This window comes from Hermetia illucens, chromosome 4 (assembly GCF_905115235.1).
Source record: "Hermetia illucens chromosome 4, iHerIll2.2.curated.20191125, whole genome shotgun sequence".
NCBI classification, from domain to species: Eukaryota; Metazoa; Arthropoda; class Insecta; order Diptera; family Stratiomyidae; genus Hermetia; species Hermetia illucens.
In genome coordinates, this window is record NC_051852.1 from 92,956,250 (window position 1) to 92,965,188 (window position 8,939).

Below are 8,939 nucleotides of genomic sequence, written 5' to 3' on the forward strand. Positions count from 1 at the left end.
CATGTCATAAAGCGAGTACCTGTTCACTTTACGAAACAATGAAAACCCAAGTACTAGAATATTATGCAATTGAGTGAATGCTAATGGCTCCATTGAATTCAGAAAACACATCTCCGAAACCTTTCAGAAGTCGGAATGCATTATTCAGAATGAAGCAATGTGTCATTTAATTTGCATATGTGCTCATACAAGCGTGTGTAACTAGCTTGCCAGTAATTGAGCCACAGTTCTCACGTAGTTTTACATCATCGTGAACGCCGACAAAGGAATCTGCTTTATATACGATTGTGCAAATGTCACCGTTGTTTAATTTTAAATCAAACAAAACGCGGAATTACCCATAAATAAAACAGACCGGGCAAAAGTTATGAGTGCATTGACTGCACGACGCATGTGAGCACGTCGCCGTGCAAATGAGTAAGAGCAACTCCGGTCTCACCTGTCCCGAGCTAGCAAAAATCCCAGGCACAAAATCGCCGCAACCTGACTTGCCTGCCTTATTCCCTTCAACAATAAATCTGAGCGATGTCAACAGCAAAAATGTCACTCATATCTATGTAGGTACGTCCACTATCATTCCAGGTGATCTCACTGCCGACTGAATGTTTGCGTAAGTCACAAGTTACCACTTCTTGGATTCCCTGATTACGATCGCTTCATGCGTAATAGGACGCAGCACGTACTTTCTTAGAACTGTCCAGATCGAAGGCGCGGATGGGCTGTTGGCACAAAGTCTCAGAGGCACGGGCATCCTAAGGTGTACCTGGGCTCCTAGCCTCAGGTAAAGTAGTCATTAGACGCTTCGAGCTTGAGGTCGCATTCAGAAACTTTTAGTGATCATTACGAATATGTCCAACGAGCACGATCATGAATGTAATGATGATGACCACGATTATAATGATACAAACAACTGACAAATCTTCAGATACGTACTGTGTGCGAAGCGCACTTGGCTGAGATCTAAGAAAGCCATTAACAGATGTCGGAAGAAAAGAACACAACCTTCTAGATCACGCAGACTGGGAAGATTAACCGTCGAAAGAATAGCGTTGCCAACATTACTATTAGATCTATGAATTCATTCCGTAAAACTTCATAAGACCTGCATGAATGATTTTTGAAAACCACTTAATAAGGGGAAAAAATAGAATAGAAACCAACACTCAAGGACACCTACCAGGGAAGTGGCGGACGATTTCAGCCTGTAATTGTTTCCTATCTTAGTTATCGGTAATTTCCTAATTATGTGAATGTTAATTAATGAATTTAGTATATAATAAAGAATATAAATATGAAACACAAAATAAATTCTACTGCAAAGGGCTTCAAATCCTGGCACTATAGCAAATTATTTTGCGCAATAAAGGGTTCCTTCCCGTTCTTAGTTAAAAGCCTCAGGACCTGAACGTCGTTCGTAACTGCAATGCCGAATCAATAAAAGTTATGATTGCAGGATTCATGATACCGTGATACAATTGTCAACAGTATGTTAGTCAGGCTGATATTAGATTTTCAATATCAGTTCGTTATTAGAGGAATCAGCATCCTCCTCTAGACCCAGTATTAGAGTAGATACCATTCACTAGCAGAATACATAAATGAACTCTGCGAGTTCATCAAAGAAAGGCGGAATATTCACCAAGATATCAAGTGTCTTGTACGGGGCATTAAGTTGGCCTATATTAGGACGGTGGAGCAGAAAAGCGCTTAAGCATCAAAGCAGTAAAGTCACGTGGGAGACACTGGTGGAACCTTCTCAATATAAAGCACGTGAGCGGCAAAAGTTCCGGATAGTTCTTCGATTACGGCAGCATCTTTGGCACAAGGAGATGCAGACTCTTCGCTCATCAACCCGAATAATGGACAAAGGTGGGTGGCGAAAAGTGGCACAAGAAGAAAAGGAAGGTTGGTCCGAAAATAACCATTATTTTTCGGAAAGTCAAAGCCGGTACGGAATTAACAAACCTGGGCAGCAGTATAAATCCTATGAGACATACACAGAAGGGGAATCTGATGCTGCAACTAAACAAATCGAGCGAGAAGACAGTGGAGAGTTTTCGCGAACATGGGGAAAAGATGCTACGTGAACAAGTGATAATGAAAGCTCGGAATCGACAGATAGTAATCGAATGCAAAGGCAATAGACGGGCTCACGTCACGAGAGGATATCTGCGCTACGATAAGGGAATAACTCAAACCTAGCGAAATAGAAGAAGTGTGATAAAGAGCTACGATGATGAAATCCGCGCACGGTTGTTGTCAGCCAACAGAGCCTATTTCAGCTTACAAAATCTGTTCCGCTCGAAACGTTTCACCATAGGGTCAAAGCTCTTACTGTCCAAGACAATCATCTTGCCAGTCCTCATGTATTGCTCGGAAACTTGGGTTCTTAGCAAGAAAAATTGCGAAGTCTTGGCCGCGTTCGAGAGAAGAATCCTCCGAAGAATTTTTGGCCCCCTACATGAGGATGGACGATTCCGTAGCCTACACAATGACGAAATCTATGAGCGATACCATGACCGTCCAGTTGTGGATAAAATCCGGCTCAATAGGTTACGGTGAGCGGGTCACTTAATCCGTATCTATGAGAATGATCCCACCCGGAAAGTCTATACCGGCAATATCTATGGTAGAAAAAGAAGGCGAGGCAGACCCTGCCTAAGATGGAGCGATGGCGTAGGCCAGGACGCCAAACAGCTTTTAGGGATATCGAATTGGTGGACCTCGGCGCAAAACCGGGATGTCTGGAGTTTCTTATTAAAGCAGGCCTAGACCGGATACCGGTTGTTGCGCCGTTGATGATGGTGATAAAGAGGCTGAAGAAGCTGTATGAAAGCACAGAGACCGCTATTATTAACTTAACAAGAGAGTCATCTTATAAAAGAAGATTGATTTGTATCAACCTGAACCATTGCGGGGCTGCTCAAGACTTGCTTTCGAGAGTTAAATGTGGACGTAGCTGTGATTTGTGCACCCAACCGAAATTAGTGAAGCAATAGCGTAATATGAGCTTAGTGTTGGACGCTAAAGACCACAGCCCCAAAAATCATTGCTGGCGATTTAAACGCATAGGCCTTGGACTAGGGAAGTCGAGTGACGAACACCAGGTGCTAAATCTACTAATCGCAAGAAAAACAACACTGTCCAAATCTCAGTTGGAAATCGCGAGTTCGTTTCGAAATCGAACATTAGATACCTGGAGCTAATGATCGATACCCAGTTGAGCTTCAAAGGGCTCCTGGACTATCCACGCAAAAAGGTAGTAAAGTCTACCTCATCTATAACAGCGATGGTGCCTAATATTGGAGGGCCAAAATCAGCTCAATGGTTGAGGAGATAAAGCGTCAGTTTCCCAGACTTGCGGCTCTAGGTTCAAATTCCAGTCGTCATGGGTATCTGCATTCGATTTGTGTTTGTTTCGCTGCTATGAAAAATGTTACAAACTTCTTTTCTCCACCGACGATCGCTGATAAAACTCTAGAAAAATCATACTTGGCGTTTTTAACAGTCAAGCAGGGACCGAGTCCGCATTCAGGCGATACGGTGGCTTCCATAGCTTATTTCAAAATACAAATGATAACGGACTGCGGACTATTCAATTAGCAATGTCCACGAAATGGTTGTTGAAAGTAACTGGTTTGCGCAGAAAGGGATCCACAAACAAACGTGCCCTCTCTAGATGATACCACTTTCAACCAAATTGACCACGAGCTGATCGAACGCCGCAATCTCTCAGCCTTGATGAATGTCAAAACATATAGGGGGGCCAATATAGAGATCCTGGAGATGAAGCATCAACAAATGATCTTCACAATCACCTCAAGAACGTTACCATAAATACGGCCACAAACATACTTGGCCCCAGTCGCAAAAGGAGTCGGAACGGCTGGTTTGACGATGAATGTAAGCTAGGAACGGAACGGAAGAATGCCGCATACCGGGTAATGTTGTATTCTCAAAGGACGCGGCCATGCGCAGATACTTATCAGAGAAGTGATTACAGATGGCAAAGATGCATTGTCTGTCTCATACATGAAAAGGGAGATATCTCACAGTGACGACGAAATTATCTTGGCTGACCTTGACCAATGTGCGAGGTCGAATAAAAGCAGCAGGATCACTCTCAAGATACGAGACTACAACTCTGAGACCGTTGATAATTTTTCCTATCTAGGGTTTAAACCCACAACCGATAACAGCTCAGACGATGGAATCTGCGCACGGTTGTTCGCAGCCAATAGAGCCTATTTCTACCTACGGATCAAAGCTCTTACTGACAATGATCTTGCCAGTCCTCATGTATTCCTCGGAAACTTGGGTTTTTAGCAAAAAAAATTTTGGACTCACGGCCACGTTCGAGAAAAGAATCCTCTGACGAATTTTTGGATCCCTACATGAGGATGAACGATACAGTAGCTTACATAACGACGAAATTTATGAGCGATACCATGACGGTCAGACTGTGGATAAAACCCAGCTCAATAGCTTAAGCTGAACGGGTGACTTAATCCATGTGGATGAGGATGTTCCCCCCCGAAAGTCTATAAGGGCAATATCTACGGTGGAAAAAGAATACGAGGCAGGCCCTGCCTGAGATGGAGCAATGGCGTAGGCCAGGACCCCGGGCAAGTTTTAGGGATATGAAATTGAATTGAATTGTCTGGAGTGCCTTATCCCGTGTGCCGGATCCGCAGAATCGAGTTTTTTTTGGCATCAGTAATATCTAGATATAGTGTAGAATATATGGGTAAAGTGATTTTTTGATATTCGAAGTCATTCGGAAATTATAGTGTTAAACACGTAATAAATTACATGCCAGATTTATGTCGATCGCCGTAATAAAGCTCGTATTTATCGGTCGGAATGACGTTCGAATGACTTCACTAAAAGGAGAAGAATTGAAGCCAAGACTGTACATGTGTTTCTTCAAGAAACCTAAGGTTTATGGGCTACGTATAGCAGATTAATGATCAGTTAAGATTTTATGGTTAAAAATCGCATTCTACTTTTTAAATGCGCTTTTCTCGAAACTGCATATTGAAAATCGGCTGCCACCATAGCCCAAATTACGATTTATTCAGTAGTTTTTTTTATTCGTTAAAGAAGCCTTAAAAAAAGACCAAAATTCAGAAAGAAAAGTTTAACACGGCACCAAAAATGTAGCTTTTAATATTTTTGAATAATCCTAGTTTGCGGGCTGTAGTCTTGACGCTAAAATGCCGTTTACTTTTCTTCTTTAAGATGATCACAGCGCCCTCTAGCGTGGCAGCAGAAAAACACCTCTTTTTGGAGATTGGTATATAACTTGCTCTGTATTTCAATAGGAAACTTCGCGATCGGGCTGGAAAAATTACTATGCATACTCAAGATATTAATGAATCTATGGTGAAAAATTCGTATTTGTATCTTTATCCAGTTCTTCACAAAAAATTTCTAAAAAAGCGAAAAAAGCGGCCTTCACACGGGATGAGCCCTTAAGGCAGGCCTAGACCTGATACCGGCTATTACGCGATGATGAATGTCATAATTGCTTACATAGTTTTTACACGAACTGCGTACCAAGCATCCACTCGCCAAAATTAGTATCCTAACTGCTGCACTGAAGAAGGCATCCTCCTGATTCATACGCAGAGAATATTTTCTGTGTAGGATCATGAGGGCTGCTGGGTCCAACATAAGCCAATGTAAAGATTTTTCACTATAATTTTCTCCTAATTCAAATTTATTCAGCCGTCAAATTAGGACCAACCTACTTCACTTTGTTTTAGAAAATCCTTGGCAGATGCTCCAGGGGAGTTACAAAACTGTCAGAAGCAATTGTCAATTCGACATGCAATCTCATCAGAATGGACTACATTCGTTTTTATTGTTTACTGGTACAATTCCTTCCATCATGCAAAAATCACAAACCTTTTGGGTGCTAATAAAATTTCATCCATATAGAGAAGTCGCTGTTACTTTCGCGTCCAGCTCATATGCTGCCTCATTGCCTTCTAAGCCGATTCGCCTTGGAACCCAGAGTATCCAGACCATATTGTACGCTCAAATAACGCATTCAAATACCAGTTCAGAGTTCACCTAGTTGGACCTAAGTACCTTGATAGCTACCTGGCTGTTCCTCGGATTAGCATTGCTCTACAGCCTAAATTTCCTTCAAAAGTTGAAAGAGGCAGACCTATCTATGGTATATATCAGTGCCCGAAATATTCTGATGTGCTCACCAATTGGTACGAAATACGTTCTCGTCACATCGATGGCCCCTGCGGCCACTGCCTCTGTTCTGATGAAACCGCCAGTGTATCCCCTTTGGCTAATACTCCCGACAATTATGAAAATTACCCTCCAGCCCTGCATCTGTATCTGGAGATAGCAAAGAGTCAATCTTAGAAGACCCCCTATGCACACACAAGCCCGTCTTTAAAATTTGTGCAATTCCCTGAGTATTGAGTTCGTTTCTGTATGGCCAGACTACCGCCCCAATCATTGACCTTACTGTTATAGTGTTCGTATATTCAAGCTAGTATTTTCGATGTATGGTAAATCCCCATTTTCTTCCTGCTGTAGACTTATAAATCATCCAAGCTCTTGTAGCTTTGCGATTTATGTTCTCCGACAGAGTAGTTTTTGGTTTAGTATAATTCCCAAATTCTTGCCTATGTTTTCGTTTGACTCCCATGGCATGTAGTTTCATGACTCTCAAGTGAATGCTATTATGGTGGACTGATGGGTAGCCTCGTCCTTCTGCACCGACCAGGAGTGATTCTTCTTCTTCTTCAGTTTAAACTCTATCGAACATGGTGTCCTCATATTTGCCCCCAAATATTAATACAATGTCGTCACCATATGCCTGAACCTGTATTCCAGTAGTTCATCAACTACTGTACTCCACATTAAAATTTGTGTATCGCGGCACATTCACTTGCCAACTTTCTAATATCCTACCCGTCGAAAAGACTACGGTGTTTGAAAAATTAATTCTAAATTATCTATTTATCACCAATATGCCCAGGTTTCTTGAGTTAGCACTATTCGAATGTTGTCCTTAGAAGTTGCCCTTGCAAGTTTTTATGGGCTATCTTAGTTCTGGTCATTAATTTCATTAAAGTTTGGGGCTTTGCTCCAAACTAGTAAACGCGAACTTTGCACGCATCTGCTGCACACTGGTACGACCAAAAGATCTGCGATGTTTTCCTGCTTCTTACGAGCAAGTATTAACTCACGAAATTATTGCAACGATATGACTAGCCAGATCACCTCTAGCATAGCGAAAGGCAATACGGAGGAGTATTTTGCCCCTCACCTACCTGGGATTTGCTCCCTGTTCGGTTAAGACTTCGGTTTCTTAGGGGCATTCTCCTCTTGTGGGCTGATCTCCAGTGTCTTTGATCAGTGTATTTCACTTGCCTCTAAAACAACAGATCCTTGATGTGCTACCAATCTTTCAAATGTTACAGGAGAGAGGCGTAACGTAGAAAACGTTAACAAAAATTCTAATCAGAATGGACTACTTTCATTCTTACAGTACAACAGGGGACCTCTAGTGACTTCGCTCCATCGTTTATTATTTTCAGCTATAATAAGGGAAGAGGTACTTTAACTAGATAAACTAAGTACGGATCATTCTAGGCAGAAATCACAGTATAACAAAAGATTTATTGTATGGTATGAATTTCTGGTACTATGAAAAATCTAGTATTCGGAACAAAAGGATGTATCCAAGAGGAAACGGAGCTCTTTTCTTGCAACGGCTACAATAATTGTAATGGCCTAACACGACAGTCCGGGTTGGCTAAGATCAAAAACGAAGGCAGATCTATCACGATGCCCATTTTTCCCTCTTTGCTGAATGGAATGTGGGCCAATACCTTTCAACACTCTTGAAAAAATTAACATTTTTTTAAAATCTGGTACTTGTGGGACTTACGACAAACTAGATGTAAAAATCCTTCTACCATGCGAAAATTGCAAAAACAGATGATAACCGAAAGATAGAGAAATTAATATAGTTACGCACGTAAAGATGACCACTTGCAAATTCCGATACTGCTACGGAGAATTGGAGGATCCATAATATATCGGATTCTCATCTAACTGCCTGCACTTTCAATTCTAGAGTTTCTAGGGAATTACGGAAATGAAGAGGAAGGAAGAAATGTGTCAAATGAAATAGGAAATGTATCTTCTTTAAACGAAATCACCATGTGTGAAGTAGAAATTCTTCGTTATGATTTATATCCTGTCCTTCCTACCGTGTTATACATATAATAGCTTTTAGTAGTGGCAAATGCAGCAGAAAGCACACGCCATCGCCCCTTCTAAGACAGGGTCTGCCTCGTCTTCTCTTTTTACCATAGATATTGCCCCATAGACTATCCGGCTGGATCATCCTCATCCATACATACGGTGACGTGACCCGCCCACCTTAACTTTTTGAGCCGGATTTTATCTACAACCAACATCCATCCTTGTGTAGGGGTCCAAACATTCTTCGAAGGATTCTTCTCTCGAAGTCAGCCAAGAGTTCGCAATTTTCTTTCCTAAGAACCCAGGTCTTCGAGGAATACATAAGAATTGGGAAGATCACAATCTTGTGCAGTAAGAGCTTTGACCCTATGGTAAGACGTTTCGAGCGGAATAGTTTTTGTAAGCCGAAATAGGCTCTATTGGCAACTAAAACCATTGCGGGGATTTCATCGTCATAGCTGTTATCGGTTGTGATTTTAGACCCTAGATAGGAGAAATTTTCAACGGCCTTAAAGTTGAAGTCTCCTATCTTTATTTTTCGCGTTTAATTAGTGCGATTAGATATTGTTGGTTAGTTGGTTTTTGGTGGTGACGTTGCCACCATATATTTTGTTTCCCCTTCGTTAATGTATAGCCCAATGATGAATGAAGGCAGTTTGTACGTCTCGAATCGTTCTTCCCATAATGTCGATATC